This window comes from Lycium barbarum, chromosome 7 (assembly GCF_019175385.1).
Source record: "Lycium barbarum isolate Lr01 chromosome 7, ASM1917538v2, whole genome shotgun sequence".
In the NCBI taxonomy this organism is placed as follows: domain Eukaryota; kingdom Viridiplantae; phylum Streptophyta; class Magnoliopsida; order Solanales; family Solanaceae; genus Lycium; species Lycium barbarum.
The window spans coordinates 24,291,055-24,308,572 of NC_083343.1; the positions used below are offsets into that span (position 1 = coordinate 24,291,055).

Below are 17,518 nucleotides of genomic sequence, written 5' to 3' on the forward strand. Positions count from 1 at the left end.
CTTTCAACGTACTTCCCGTCTTGCAACTCGCTTAAGAATTATTCGTAGCCTCGTAATCTACATATGAAATTATTCATAATATCATTAGGATCATCGTCGTACGTTCGTCTCGAAACTTTAATTAAAACCCTTTTAAATTCTGCCTAAATTCGGGCAGCATTTTCCCTGTTTATATGCCTAGCCCGAGATTCTAATTCAATAACCAACAACATCAACAACAATGCCAATAGTATTAATACCATTTCCAACACCAACGTAAGCCATAAAATAGCTCGCGCACTGCTTTCTAGATTTCTCAACCCACCAAATTTGCGATATAGCTGTTTAATAATTTTATTTCCGTAAAGAAGCCAGAATTAACACTAACAACATCAATAACAACATCCTCCACATTTTAAAAGTTAAATACATTTATTTTCATCCAAAATTCCCTTCAGATCTCGTTCCATGATTCACAACGCCAACAAACGAATTTATCGAGTTATTCTCTCCGTGCTAATCCATTAAAACTCTAAATAAACTCGTTAACAATGAAAAATAACCTTAATCATACCTTAAGCATGCAGCCACCACGTTATCACTCTTCTCCTTGGTTGATTTTTAGCTCAAATTGAAGACAACGCAGCGTACAACACTTTTCTCTTCATGGGCTTCGGGATTCGGGACTCAGATTTTGATCAAAATTGGTTTTTCTTCTCTCCAAGGATCTTCTCTCTCTCTCTCTCTCCAGAATTTTCTGGTGTTTTGGTATGAAAATTGAGGAGAAAAGGGCTGATATTTCACTTAAATAGACATGGGTCATGGGCCTAACCCGGTTGGGCCCGGATTGGGCCTAGCCCACTGACCTTTCTGGCTTAAAACGTCCGTATCTCCTTATCCCGACGTCAACTATGGACCCACGACCTATGGTTGGAAATCTAATGCAATTCTCTACAACTTTGATTCTTGGAGTTTTCCGAAATTCCCAAACACGGATGGGGTTATGCCCTCCCGAAGTCAGATCACCCAAAAACGTAACTTAAAAATATTTGTTTGGAGGGCTCCCACTTTGATTTGGCTCAATGGTCCTTCTTGAGTTGTATTTAACTTCACATATGTGATTCATATAACTTGTCACATGTTCCAAAAAAAATCTCGATGTGTGGGCCCCACCTCCGCTTACGAATAACCGACGTGCAAGAATACGAAATATAATACTATCAACGTGATTGTCAATGTTTGAGGGAGCACGTGTCGCGCTTAGGCTCTGAAAATGCGGGGTATAACACTGGTAAGATCAGTTTTTGATGGAATTGCGTAGAAGTCGCAGATAAATTAAGGATTCCTTCTGACAAGAGTAGGTTATGGGTTTAAAATTTTGGTATGTGTGATCTTATGTTTCTAAGGAATTACGGTACGAGAAACGACTCAAGTAAGTGTGAAGGAAAGGTTAGCAAAATCCGAGTATTTCATCGGTTCAAAATGGGCTATGGTTATGACCATGTTTTAGAGGATTACACTAGTTGAGAAAGTGTTGTTGGGCCTATTGATCACGTTCAGTATTGTGGTTTTATCAAATTAGAGAAATTGAGTAAAATGATTCGTTTATTTGAGGATCATTTGTGAGGGAAAGTTAAATATATAGATAGGATGATTGGAGTTTGATGCTAAGTTTAGAGAGTTGTGACTGGTAAGTGAGCTGAGGTGCTTGGGCCTGTTTGAGACTACCCGTTGTTGGTCCCTTGCTCCATGAGTTAGTTTTTCGCCAGATCTGTCGAATGTTCATCCGGTTTTCCATGTTTCTGTGTTGGGGAAGTACCGTTGGGTAAACGGACCTTTTTCGAAAATTCATTTATTTTGAGAGGTCCGGATGGTCATTTAGAACTTATGTGCATATCTGGTTCGGTTCCTAATGCACTCGGATGCATTTTGGGACTTAGGTTGGGAAATTAAAATTAAGGTATCGGGGTTGACTCGATCAGCGAGACCTCTATTGGGAATTCCGAGGCAACGAGCGCATTATTGGTGTGTTTTTATGTGTGTCTATGTATGTTGAATGTGAGCAGGTAGCCTCGAGAATTAGTCAGAAAATCGGATTGAAGTGTGAAAACTTGGTAAGTTTCTGGTGTCTGGTGCCTGCTTTGGCGGCACCAGCACCGCCGCAGCGGTAGCGCTGAAGCTGTCAACCTACCGCTGAAGCGGTCTTTGCCATTTGGTCGTGACCACTGTAGCGGTCAAGGCACCGCTGGGGCGGCACCGCTGAAGCTGTCTGAGTGACCGCAGAAGCGGTGATCTGGCTGTGACTAGGGTGTTTAATGATATAAAACCCCAAGTCTTTTCATTCATTGTTATTCAGAAAGTGGCTCATATTGGGAGCAATTCTAGAGGATTCTTGGTGAAATTCTTGGTGGTAAGTTCTCCTAACCCTCTTGCTATTTTATTATTCCTAATCATCTTGGAATTCCTCTTTCCTTGTTAGTCCCTTAGTAATGGAAGATTAAAAGTGGGTTTTGATGGATTTTCTATCTAGGCTTATTAATGATGAAATTGATTGAGTTTATGCTAGATTATGATGTATCTAAGCTTCTTAATCATATACCTTCCATTATTAGTGTTGAGTTCCTGAATTTAAGGGTTAGAGTCTATACCCAAAATTAGGGGTTTACTTGAAATTCGAAATTAGGTGACTCCTTGATTTAATTTAGCAATTAGTTGTTGGGTTTTGATCACCTTGTGCTTAATTTGATATTTTACTCCCGCATTTTCCGATATGCCCTTGTGGGCCCCGTTTCCCCAAATTCTAGGGTTGGTTTTGACCTAAATTGAATGATAGCAATTTAGGTATCGATCTTCATGATTTCTATTCTAGATTTCGAATATGCCTAGACTTTCTTGATCTTGAGGCTCAGCGCAAAATTGGCTTATTGGTATTGGGTTATCAAATTAAAAGTTGGTGAACAGATTAAGATTTTAAACTTAATGATTTATGGATGCGGGGGATGGATTACTCAATTTTCTTATCAGGTAAACCATTAACCCGTTAAGAAATGACAGCTAAGTAGATGATATTACGCCTTAGAAGGTGATTCTATACTGTATTGAAAACAACATTATTATACTTTCTGTGTTGCTGTGTATTTTTATTTTATGCATCTAAATAAGATAAAAACGATGAGAATACAATTTAAATTAAGGCTTTCTGATTCTCAACTCAAGTTCTAGTTCTCATTTGTATCACAAAAACCAATGCTATCAGCTTCTTTATCGTTAACCCGTTAATAGCCATTGAATTTAAACTATTTAATTCTATTGCAAAATGGAAAATTAGTTCCAAACTCTTCCTAAGAGCAAATTTATTCAGTGTTGAAGAAATTATTTTAATTTTCAACTTCTTAATTACAAACCTGAGAAGCAAAGTTAACTTCTTAATTTCATTATATCTTAGATATAGCCGATACACTGCCCGATAGCCGCCTGATAATTTCTAACTCGATGTCGAACCAATCGATAAGGGATTAGTACATTTAAAAGCCAATAAACGATAAGCCGAACAGTTAAGCGTACTTATCCGCCCAATCTGCCTAATAAGCAGCCCTACTTAGGAATGCCCCGATCATCCCTCAGTTCCTCTGGATTACCTGTCACATGGAAGGTAGCTCCAGAGTCATTAATCCGGGATAAGTTTTCGGCCTTACCATCCATCTTGTCATTCAGGTTTATTCCTTGGGAATTCAACAAGTGAATCACAATCTTCCGGATCTCGTCGCTCAAATCATGAGGTCTTGTCCTTCCTACGTTCACCGGTTAAGTCTCCGTCGGAGTTCCTTCTTTGACAACCACGACGTTAGCCCAATAGTTACCTCTTCTACGACTGGATCTCGATCCATACCTCTTCTTTTGTGGCTGTCCGCGTACTCTTCCTCCGGATTTTGCATACCCGCTTTTATATCCTAACCACCAATCTGGATAACCAATGAGTCAAAAATATCCGTCCACAGCGTGTCCGGATATCTTGCAATATGTGCAGAATGCACCATCTATTTTCCCTTCACCTTGGCCATTGTTAGGGTTTCTTCCTTGCACAGTAAAGGCCATGGTTTCACTGTAGTACTCTGTTATTCGTGTAATTCCTCTCACATGTTCTTCTTGCACCAACTTTGAATAGATCTTGTTCAATGATGGTAACAGTTTTTTGGCCAGTATGTTCGACCTCACCGTTACATACACTGCCTCATCCAGTCTCATAAGGAAAATATGCACTTTTTCTTCTTCTTTTATGGCTTCTAAGACCGTTCTTAGATTGCACGTGCACGTTCCGCACGTACAAGTTGGAATCTGTTTGTAATTCGCCAATTCCTCTCATAGCTTAGTGAGTTTTCTATAGTAATCCACTATGGTCCTTCCCTTCTGCTTGCACTTGGCAAGTTCTGCCTTTAGTTGTTCCATCTGAGGGCCGTTAATAATGGCGAACCTCTCTCAGATGCTCGTCTATAATTCTTCCGCTTCCTCTTTATGTGAAATGGTTGATCGAATTGTTGGTTCTATAGTTTTGCGAATCCACGACACCAATAGTGAGTTTATAGTCCACCAATCTTCCGATTCTGGTGACTCTTCGGCTTATTGATCGTACCATCAACGAAGCCGAATTTCTTCCTTGCTCGTAGGGTTGTCCTCATGGATCTAGCCCATTCTTCATGATTTTCACCCTTCAATTGGACTTGTGTGTCACGACCTATCGGAGGGCCCTGATGGGCACCCTGAGCTAAACTACCGAGCACCTTATGACATACATACATCACATAATCATACCTCAGTGCATCATAATGCTACCTAAGTGATATCATAAACTGTAAGGGACAAGAGCCCCAGAGGTATATGCACATATATACGTCATCAAACTGTGCCCATATATACAAGCCGACAAGGATGTTAAAATGATATAACAAAATATGGACCGAGAAGATCACAAGACATCTAACTGTACGAATTTGTCTACGAGTCTCTACATAGAGTGCATAACATAATAAGGACAGGACAGGACCTTTCCATACCCATATATACACAAAAGAATTGTACCAACTGAACTGCAAATCCGGAACAAGTGGAGTGCTCCAGTACAAATGCCGAGGAAGCAGCGTAAGGGTCTGATCCGTCTCCCTGTCTACCTGCGGGCATGAACGCAGCGTCCGTAAACAAAAAGGATATCAGTAAGAATAATATATTGAGTTTGTAAGGCATGAATAACAACAGAGTAAAGATATGAAAGAAAAATCAGAAAAGAGAAATAACCTATACATCTGAATGCCTCTTAAGGTGATAACATGCATGCTTACCTTTTTCAAAAAAACATTTTCATACATATACATATATCATAATACCGTATCTGGCCATATAGGCTTGGAGTCATTTGCACCCCGCCATAACAAGGCTCGGTGTTATCCGTACCCAACTACAGTGGTGTGCACAATAGGTGCCGTATCCGACCAGAAACGTCATGACTCTATCGGAGTGACGTAAGGTCGGTAAACCTCCGATTACCATTATGGATCTATCATCATAAACATATCTCACCTTGAAGGAACAATAACAATAAGATAAGATCAACATCAATGAATAAGATCAATAGCCATATGATAAAGATCAATAATCATGAGACAAATGTTAACAATATCATAAGAAAATTAAGAACCATAAGCTTCTAGTATTTATTGGAATAGGTACACTATGGATATCATTGATGTGGGTTTGCATCATTAAGATCATGCCATAAGAAAGAAAGGGACAGCCTTAACATACCTTTTCGTCTTACTTAAACACTCAACGTCTATTTTCCTGAGCTTGCAAATCTACATTCAAGATGATTCACACTAAGTTAAGTCATCGAAACACATATAAGATCAAACTAAACTATTAAGTGAGCTGGCAAAATTTAGGCAGCATTTCCCCTATATTATCTACTTCCTCCAACTTCAAAACAACTCCCAAACAACCATAACAACATCAACAATACCATGGTCAAGAGATTTACATTCAAACTAGACTCAAATCAATCCAAAACTCCCTTTCAATACTAATCCATACCCATCAACTTCCACTTAATACCTTATGATTTCTCTACCATGATTCCCTTAATTTGAAGACTTACTAAACCTCCAAATCAATTCAACATAAGTAATAAGATGAAGAACATACCTTATACATGAATATATTTAGCCACACACCACTTGCTCCAAGACTTAAATACCACAACTCTAAGTGAAAGCAAGAACGTCCACCTTCCATAAACTAGCTTAGGTTTCAAGGTTTGATCTCCTCTTGAAAAGGTTTATGATGATTAAAGATGATTATAAATGGTTGGGAGAGCTAAAGGGGTCTAGAAGGACCTGTTTTTGGTGAAATAATGACCCAAGGTCGTGCCCCTTTATTTTATAACAAAAGGGAAAAATTACACCGCCTTAATTTCACGGCATACTTTCACGGAACGTGAAAAACTTCCCTGGCCGTGAAATCAGTCCAGTGGCTTCTCTTCACTGCCACCATTTCACAAGAGCAAAATTTCCATTTTCATGGTCCGTGAAAATGGGCCGTGAAAATGTTCCTGGTTCTCAGATTTGCGTATTGTCAGTTGCATTGGAAAAAAAGCTCGCTGAACTGGAATTTACATAGGTTATGCATTCCATAAATCCTCATATTCTAGGAGATATACCTTGCTCAAGTTGGCCCAAAAATATAGTCCAACATTCTGTGAAGTTTTCCCAAAGTTTTGACAAACTTAATCTCTTTGATTCGCTTGAGCTCTGATCCTTTCATAACTTACTAAACATGAACTTAAACCCTCATAACCATAATATAGGCATGTATAATCTCATATAACCTTGAAGATAACTCCGGTGTCCATGATTAGGACAACTAATATCCAACGAATCTCAACGTACAAAACTACGAGGTGTTATATCCTTCCCTCCTTAGAAACATTCGTCCTCAAATGTTAAACTATTAGCAATTCTATAAAAAAATTGGCAGAGATTTCTGTCATGACCCGAGCCAATGAGCCATGACGAGTGCCCGACCACTACTGACCAAGCACCCCTAAACTCGTACTTGCATCTCGCTGAGCAATATAGAGACCCATATAATTTATAGCTGAGCTATACTAACTCCTATATGCATCAAGAACTCGCAAGTAATACGTATAGACATATACATACGTGCTGAGGATAACAGTTCAAGCCGACTAGGCCACTACATATGTCGTACAACAAAATAAGAACCGACAAGTATACATAACATGTCAACTACACACAACTGTCTACAGATCTCTATGGAGTACTAGCTGTAGAAAGGACAGGGCAAGGCCCAGTCATACCCATATATACATGTCAAAATGGCATACCAAAAAGGACTGCAGCTCTGAGCCAAGTGGAGGGCACCGTCTGTAGTTGAGCGGAAGGCCTATTGAGCTGGATCACCTATCTTACTACCTGAACCTGCGGGCATGAATGCAGCGCCCCCCGGCAAAAGGCACGTCATTACAAAACAATGTACTGAGTATGTAAGACAAAGGATAACTGAAACTAAACTGAAAACAATACAATTCGGAGGCCAAAGAATGCCCTGAATATCTCACCTGACCTGTTTCATATGAAATGCAATATAATGCTATTATATATCTCACTGACCAAGTGGCCTTGCAACTGAAAAATCTCACTGACCTGTTGGCCAGGCAATCTGTCTCACTGACCCGTAGGCCAGGCAATCTGTCTCACTGACAAAGTGGCCAGGCTAAAGAAAATGCCTCACTGACCAAGTGGCCAGGCTAAAGAAAAATATATATGTATATCATGCATATGCTGAAAAACACTGATACTGTAACATGTCTCTTTTGTCTGTCTATAAACTCAAGGACCTAGGGAGGGGATATGGCCCCTCAAAAAGAACGACATAACACTTGGAAACTATGCCACAATAGGACAAGCTCTACTTTGACAAATCTCTAGTCATAAGGTTCTTTACGCTCCTACCATATATGGAATCATGCCAAGAAAAGAAGGAATAGCCTTAACATACCTTTTCAGCCGCCTTAACTTTAACTGCTTAACGCTTATCCTCCCAAGCTCGTAAGTCTATCTTTAAAAGAATTCATACTATTATTAGGCTTATCGTCACATGCTTGTCTTAAGCCTTCAAATTAAATCCTCTTAGAATCTGCCAAAATTCGGGTAGCATCTCCGCTGTGTTATTTACTTCCTCCAAATTCCAAAACAGCTCCCAAACATCATTAACAACATCACCCATAATGTAATCAAGATACTACATGACAACGTATACAAATCCGTCCGAAACTTCCTTCGAAAGTCAATCCATAAGCTAACAACATCAACATATCTATCTACGACCTTTATGCTATGTTTTCCCTTACTTTTAACCATTAAAATCCTCAAAATAAACGACTTAATATCAAACTCAAGATGAAAAACATACCTTATAACTTGAAGAACTTCACCTCACACAATTCACCTAAATCTTATCCACCACAACTTCAATTAAAAGTACGAACAAGCTCCTTCCATGAACTAGTTAAGGATTGTATGGCTTGATCTTCTCTTGATTTGAATTGAAATGGTTTGGAGTGTTGGAGAGAGCTCATATGGTCTAAAAGGTTCGGTTTTGGTGAAAAGATGAGCCCTAAAGTCGTGGCCCTTCTCTGATTCATTTAGATTCGTTGTTAATCTTACAAACTCGAGCTTAATTTGATGTAGGAACCCCTAAATTTGCTATATCTTGGTATAAGAATATTGGATGAATGTTGTAGGAGCTTCTAGAGAAGTGTGGAGATGAGAAATTGTGAAATATGAGGTGATTTAGGTGTCTTAAGGGGGTATATATAGTAGTCCAATTCGGTTTGGGCTAATGGGCCAAAATTGGTGGGCCTTTTAAATGACTTCTAGAATTTCCGCGTAGGTTCGCGGGCTTCTGGCAGTCTGTTTTAAAATGCCCATAACTCCCTACTCTGATGTTGTATTGATCAGTTTGTTTCGTTGGAAACTACACTCAACGAACTTCATTTTAGGCTCTTGAAACGCCTAAAAACTCCTGATATACCAGGAGATATACCACTCCGAAGTTGGCCCAAGTTTTTTGTCCAAAATTCTGCCAAATGTTTTCAAATTTTTGGCAAACTTATTTTCTTCTATTTGCTTTTGAAATTTATCATTAATTATACTTGATGAGGGTCATTCCTTTGGTTCCAAGGTTATCCTTCCGGTTACGACTTACGAGATCATAATTTATCCTTTACTTCATTGTTACATACTTCCCATAGCTTGTACCTTTCAAACTTCATGGGACGTCTTTGATACTCCATTAATACGATGAAATACGTGGCGTCCTCTGAAAGTGCGAGGTGTAACATTTCCCCTATAACTATAGTACTACCAACCTGTCACAACAACCTAAAATACACAACGCCACACAAGGCTACAACAAGTAATAATAACAATGGTCTCACACGACAAATAATCATAGGAATTGAAACACTACGCAACTGAAGGCAATGGTGTCTCTGTCTGGATCTCCTTTAGAAGTGGAAATAAAGGCGGATAACTAGATCTCATATCTTCATTTCCTTTCAAAGTTATCTCCTCGATATTCCTGTTCCACCAGAGGACCTTAACTGAAGCTACATCCTTATTCCTCAATCTTCGAACCTGCCTATCCTAAATGGCAATGGGAACCTCTTTATATGATAGTTGCTCGGTGACCAGAACATCATTCATAGGTACGATTCTGGAAGGATATCTGATACACTTATGAAGCATCGATACATAGAAGACCGGATGGACTGATTCTAAGTCTGGGGGTAGATCTAACTCATAGGCTAGTTTGCCCACTCTACGTACAATCCTGTAAGGCCCAATGTATCGAGGACTAAGTTTACCCTTCTTGCCAAATCTCTTAATGCCTTTCATAGGAGATACCTTTAGTAATACCCAATTATAAACTTGGAAGTCTAAATCTCATCGACGATTATCCGCAAAAGACTTCTGACGACTCTGAGGTGCCAATAATCGATTCTGAATAAGCTTAACCTTCTCCACCTCTTGTTGAATCAAATTTGTCCCTACTAACATAGGTTCTTCCACTTCAAACCATCCGATAGGTTATCTACACCTCCGCCCATATAAAGCTCTATACAGGGCCATTTGGATACTAGAATGATAGCTATTATAATACGCAAACTCAATAAGCGGCAAATGAGCATCCCAGCTACCTCTGAAATCTAACACACATGGCCATAACATGTCCTCGAGGGTCTGAATAGTTTAACGTTTCGCATATACGCGAATGCATAAAAGCTACTACGAACTTATTGGTGCTCTTTCAGACTTTATTTTAACAGAGTCGCCACCTAATTTTTAGGGAATTAGGAAAACCGAGGGTGAAGGGTTTATTCGAATACCGTGAAAAATACTTCGTAATCTAGAGTTCCAGGTAAGGGTTCTAATGATCCCCTGGGGAAGGTGTTAGGCACCCCAGTTTTAAGGATCTGTACTATACCGTTGACCTTCGAATTTCAATGTATGAGTATTTGCATGAACTTTTTATTTAGTGTTCATTCCCGCAAAAATCTTGTCATTTACATATCATTTTGAGAAAAAGAGTTTGAACATGTTCCCTTTAGATATAGGGTACTTAGACTTGGATTTATAATATTAGGCTAAAATAGTCTCCCTTTATATATAAGGATGGTATATTTTGTTTGTAAAGAGAGTATATAAAAGTTGTCATCCTTTTATGCATGTTATAAAGAATATAAGATTGTTATGTTTAAGTACATAATTGTGTTCATGCTTTAACTCATACTTTATTTGGATCGATCCGTTCAATACTTTTGGAACGCCTTATGTAAGAACTTGTGTATGCGAATGCTTTGTTTGAATGTGTATTTAAAATATACGTCCTTTTGTTATAAGTCTATAAAATTGATCTCGGATTTGGCTTATGGCCAAAAAATTATGGTTCTCCATTTAAAGGGTCCGTCCGTTTTTCTGGGCTTGGCCCAAATAACTCATGTATGAAATCTTGTCAAAAAGCCTAATATCACAAACTCTTTCATCTAAGTGGGTTTCTCCTCAAAATCTTTCTTTATTTTTGTTGGACTTGGCTTGTTTTTAGGTTTTAGTCATTTTTCTAGAAAAAAAAAAGAGATCAGCGAGGACCTTTGGCCCAAAACTTTTGCCAAATTCGTTTATTTGGATCTGGTCCAAAGCAATTTTTCCTTAGCCTTGGTTTGGAAATAAAACCTAGTTAATTTTTATAAAGAAAACTCAGTCCGTTTTGCTTGATAATATTGCAACACTTGTGACTTTGAAATAACTTCTTATTCTTGTTAACTTAAACCGTGTTAAAATTGTTTGGCTGATTATCCATTTAATTTTGACAAAATCGTTATGCTAAATCCGGGTTTTGAAAAAATTGTTTGGGGGACCTATAGTCGACTAAACGGCGTAAGTACTGTTGTCCTAGAACGTCTAATTCTAATCATAAATGATTCCAATATAACGTTATTTTTTTACAAGTTTACAAATACAATTACAACAAAATTATAAACAAAAGGAAAACACAAATAATTAATAAAGGGAAGGGGAAGCCTAGGGGCGTACCCCTAGTTAGCTATTTTCACCCATGGCTGGGCCTTCAATGCGCTCTCTCTTGATAACAGCTTCCTTTTTATTTTTTCTCAGACTCGATAAATATGTAGGAATTGCCTGTTGGGCTTTGGCCGAACAGGTTGGCTTCAAACCCGGCCCAAGTGGCCATGTGGTAGAGGAGAGGGAAAAGGAAAAAGGAACCCGGTTAGTTTAAGGATACTGAACTTATCACACTTATGACTATATGAAACATATGTATCAAATATGTATATATGTATCAAACACATTCACAAGTCCTAGAGTAAAGTATCTATATATACATGTATACCACAAGGCCACACTGGCAGATTTTTGGTAACAAGGGGAGGGGAAAGTCGTCGCCCCCCCCCCCCCCCCCCCCCCCCCCCCGTATTCCCGATGCCGCATAAGTTCCAAGGGGTTTCGTGAACCCCAGGCATGGCTGGACACCGGGAGAAGGTTAAGACCAGGCCCCCTCCCAAAATTATATCATTCCCCACCATTGTAACCTCAAGATAATAGGCAGATCACAGGACCATAACATAACATAGTTAGCCATATATATATACACAAGATAACCAGAAGCAAACAGGCTCTAATGAGTATAGTATAAATAAATGCAAGTCAAGAACATATGACCACAAGTTAATCAAAAGAAAAATTTCAGGACAGTGACATGAAGTAGCAGGAGCAGAACCAAACATATACTCATAGAAGGAACCCAAAGCAAGCTGAAGTGAACAAAAACCACAAGACCAAAGTATGCAGTCATGGGGAAATAACACAAACTGCAGCACACCAATGTAAGGTAAATAAAACAAGGAAAAAGGCACATGGTCATGGATGAGGCAACCTAGGATGTGGTAATTCAGACTCCTCAAGGCATCACTAAGCTAATTCAGAATCATAGCATGGGTCAGCTCACCATTAACAGGTTACTAAGGCCCTTTTAACTTCCTAGAATTACCACAAATTAGTCTACACTCCCTATAGGTCATGCCATGTAATAAGCCCAATTCAAACCAGCCCCAGGGATGTACACAACATAATTATCAAGAAATAGTAGTTCAGTACATAGGCAGAGCATTCTCATAGAAGCAGAAAGCCAAACAATCAAGTAGTGACATTAACCATATAAGCAAACCATTAGAATCTCAAATCAGAGGTACAAAACAAGTCTAGAGAGGGCACAACAGGCAGGTTTTCACCTTGGGCATTACATTAATTCATTTTAAAAAAAAAAAGCATTGGAAGAGTTTGTGACTTAAAGCACACATTTAGACTTAGTGGTTTTAGCTCGCAAACCTTTTTACAAATCCCAGAATATAACAAACAAGTCTGCTAACTAGAACCAATGTCAATTCACGCATAGATGTACCCTCAGAACCTTTAGGAAAACGAATTTAAGGAGCATATTATGTAAGCAATCAGTCAAAATAGGCTTGAATCAATTTTAGTTCCTAGTAATGGTTCTTCAAATATTTAATCTTAGCAAATCTTTCAAAAAAAGGAAAAAAGAAAAAAGTTTATAGCATGGTCAGGTTTTCATAATCAAAGACTCAATCATCATCACAAATAAACAGTTTCCTAAGTGCAAAGTATAGGTGCACAAGTTAAGGAGAATTAGAATGCACATGATCATAAGTAAAAACCAATGGCAAGCAACAAGGTTATTACTCAGTCCCTCTAGGATATTGGCTTGGATTACCACTAGTACACTCCCTAATCCTATTTCTCTACCAAACCCCAAACTCAGACAACAACAGCACAAACAACCAATCACCCAATATTAAAATCTATTTTAGAAGACATAGTGAAAATACGTGACTTAAGCGTTACAAGTACTGCCAAAACATTATTTAACTCTAGGTGTATCCCTTCCCTAGATGTAGCTAAGCTTTCCTAATCCACCTGAGGTCCTTGTGTGTCCCAGAACCATGAGAAGAAGGTTCAAAGAATGAGAAGAAGCCTTAGGGTCCTGAAAGGGAAGCAAGATAGGGTGGCGTCATCACCTCCCCATTTCCTTTTCCTGAATCTCCTTTCAGTAAAAAGGGATCCCGGGTTCCAATGGTTATACTACCTCCAGCTCATGCCCAGGCTCACCTTTTACTCTCCCAAGACCTTTCCCTTTTCTGACCTCATCCTCATACCCTAGTGACAACACTAGGAGCCTTGGGAAGGTTTAGAATAGCTTATCACTATCACAAGTTTACCACAGTTGACTCATTAAACCCTATCCAAACTTTAAAAGTCTTATGGCCAAGTTACAAGCACGATCACTAAAACAGACCTAGCATAAATATTTAGGTGACAGTGACATATATTCATGTTCAAGACAATCTCAATCCAAAGCTCTCCTCAAGAAATGATTTTGTTCTTTATATCACACAGCATCTCAAAGCATATATGTTCTCCTTCAGGACTAATTCACACATAACAAAGCAAGACAGGATCAAATGCAACTCATTTTAGCTTTACAAAAATCCTAAATATCATCATTAGTCTCCCTCTTGGCTGTGACTACTATTCATTTTAACAGTTAGACCACAACATCCAAAATAGTACAAACAGATTCACAAAAGGACCTGGACAAAGTTGTACCAAAACTTTCCCTTCTTCTTTTATCTTTTTTAATTCTCAAGACTTAAATGAGCAATATTGGTGAAGATAACTTCTCTACACATAGCACATACATACTTTATGTTAACCTGCCACCCTTTTGAAATTCTTTCCTAATGTCATTTTGAGAATCTGGCATCTCATCATTTAAGTTAAACCAAGTATGACTACTATCCATACTTAACAAACCTGTTTTACAAGTCGGTTAACCATTTTAGACAAAACAAAGATCCTCTTAAGGCTGTTCTAAGTCCACTTTTCATTAACAGTGCCAAAGACCCTTCAAACTACCCAGATGCACTCCCATTCAAACAATATCACTCAGAGATCAATTCAAATAGGTCATAATAATCACTATCTAAGCCAAGTTATCATAATCAGAAGCCATCAAACAAGTATGGGATTGACGAACCTTTAGTATAACACAAGCCAAAAATCATTGCTTAAGCAATAAACATCAAACTAAGCATATTACTAATACAAGACTACATTTAACTACACATATAATGCTCAACCACACCAAACTATCATTAACTTAGGTAGGAACTTAAATAAAAAAAAGCAATAAAATAGTAAATTGTTACCTTTCTTGAGTGCAACCAGAGCAAGAATGGACTTGGAGCCTCCTTCGTGCTTCTAAAATTGAACTCAGCCACACAAAATACAGGACACGGAAAAGAAACAAAATTTTAGAACTAGAAAAGACTCAAACCTTTTAGTTAAAGTCTAAATAGCACTTAGTGAAGCCTAAATTTCGAGTAAGGCTCAAAGTTCAAGCCTGTTAAGGTTGTCAAACTTGTTTTAATGGTGAGGGATGGGTTTCTATTTATATAACCCGAAAACTTGTCTCAAATCTTACAAAACCGATATGGGAGTTGTAGGTTTTCCACAAGTCTTCACTTGAATTCAACCGTATACTATCCAGATCAAAAGGAAACTACAATCAATGACTCATTTTCACCTTAAAACCACTATAAATCAACGATAAATAAATAAATAAATTGCAAGGATTGTACCTTAAGGGAGCGTTTGGATGGATTTTGTGGAGAAGGCGTATGGAAAAGGACGAAGCCATTAATGCTTCATCCTCTTCTCAGATTTCCCACGTTCTACAGTCCATCTATGATGGGACACGGCGAGGAAAAAAGAGGGGTGGGCCAGTGGTAGAGGCGGTGCTAGGGTTTTGCCCTAGCCGCCTCGCCTCTTTTTCTTTTACACTGAGACCTGTAGGGTCTGTGAAGTAGGAAATGAGGGGAGGGTATACGTATACCCCCCCCCCTTTAAATGCTATATGGGCCGGGTCTGGTCCATTATGGACTGGACTCAGTCCTACTCTTTAAAAAAAAATGAAAGAGGCCTCTTTTGACATATATATACACACAAATGTATACATATGTATACATAGTGTATATATAGGTATGAAGGACCAAATATGTAGTCTAATAAATGGCCCAAGCTAAAATATCAGTTATTAACCCTTTTTTACAGATATGGCCTCAATTGGCTTTAAACCTAAATGATTTTTTGCAATTGTAACCTTTTATCTAGCTAACTGTAAAAATATCCTTGACTAATCTTAATCTGATTAATTATTTCAATTATATCCTTATTTTGGTACTAATTGACCAATTAAAGCTAATTTGCGCTAATGACCTCAATTGATTTGCCCATGGATTTGGTCATCTCAATCAAAACCATTAGGAGGCTAAATTTGCAAAATTATCCCAATCACTTTAAACCATGAATTGGTTAATTCAATTGTGGTCACTTATCTAAAAATAATTAACTAATCAAAATCAATTTGCAAAATGACCCCTCTAATTAACAAAATTAAATTACCAAAATAATTTATTCATTAAACAACTATGCAAACACACAGAATCAAAGGTTGAGGGGTAAAATGGTCAATTCCCTTAATTACACAAATTACCTTGGATAAAAAATAGAATAAATTATTTATCTATTAGATTTTTCCTTGATTCAACAATTAAGTAAATTTTTATTCAAAATTGTTTTGTTTTTTTGAGTAATTCCAAAAAAATATTCGATAATCAATTAATTTTCACATAATTTATAATGCCCTAAAATTCTCTTTATCAATTTAAAGAGGCAAAATATTATCCTGAATAATTTTATAAAAAATTATTTAGACCATTTAAGATGCACAACTCATTTTATTTGTTATCCAAGGACTCTATGCAATTAAAATAAATTATGGGAGGTCAAAAACTAGGTATCAACAACTGCCCCTTCGGTGTTCGGGGATGGCGAGACCATCCCTGAGCTACGAAATTTGACTAACCCTAATTTTTGACGGACCTGATTCATCTTACCCTTCAATTTCATGGAATTCACATATGCGGCCAGACCCTGGCTTCTGGGTTTCCTACATATCTTGGGCTATACAAGAATTCATGACACCTTTAGTTCGACTCAGTCAAAGACTTTCAAGTGATTTTGCAGGAAATTCCTGAGATTCCCGGTGTTGTGATCGGGGTTTCTCTGGACGGTTGTCAGGGTGTGGCCGACTCTCTGAATTTGAGCCTGCCTACATATCCCTAGCCTCTAAGAATCAGGCCACATGTAGTTCGACTCGCTGAGAAGAGTATGTCCCTTTTGCGGGAATACTTTCAGATTTCGCTGGTGTGTATCTGACCGGTCGCGATTTTTAATAAAATAGACAGATTGTGGCTAAGTCTGAGATTGGATGGCTTCCAAGTCCTGGCCGGAGAGCTTGACTCTCATCGGCACCCTATCTTGACCGGCTGCGTAAGAAAAGTTCCACATTTGCTCGGCAATTCGTCTGGATCAGGTTCAGCACACTGGCGCCTTTTTGGAGGTTGTGCACCTGCTTCTGAAATTCAAAAATATTGCAGATATTTTCATGACATTTGTATGAATGTCCCTCTTGGCAGTTTGCATGAATGACCCTCTCGGCAGTTTGTATGAATGGCCCTCTAGGCAGTTTTTATGACTGGCCCTCTTGGCAGCAAGAAAGTAAACATACAATGGCCCTCTCGGTAGTTTGTACGAATGGCCCTCTCGGCAGTTTGTATGAATGTCCCTCTTGGCATCAAGAAAGCAAACGTGCAATGGCCCTGTCACACCCTAATCTTGATAGGGCATGACGGGCACCCGACTCTCATCAGAGTCGAGCGAACCCTTAAACATTCGCTCTATCGAAACCTGTCATTTCAAAAAAATTTAAAAACATGAAGCTTTTTCACATAGAGATCATTGTCTTTATAATG

General features: G+C 38.4%; 1 protein-coding gene across 2 annotated transcripts in view; it reads right to left on the reverse strand.

Annotated features, from left to right (window-relative positions):
• Positions 1-12,517: 12,517 nt before the first annotated feature.
• LOC132603309 (uncharacterized) overlaps positions 12,518-17,518 on the reverse strand; it is a 51,196-nt gene continuing 46,195 nt past the window's right edge. For both annotated transcript variants that reach the window (XR_009568146.1, XR_009568148.1), the window contains exon 4: positions 12,518-17,453. The gene's annotated coding sequence lies outside the window, so the exon portion shown is untranslated. The remainder of the gene's footprint in view (positions 17,454-17,518) is intronic.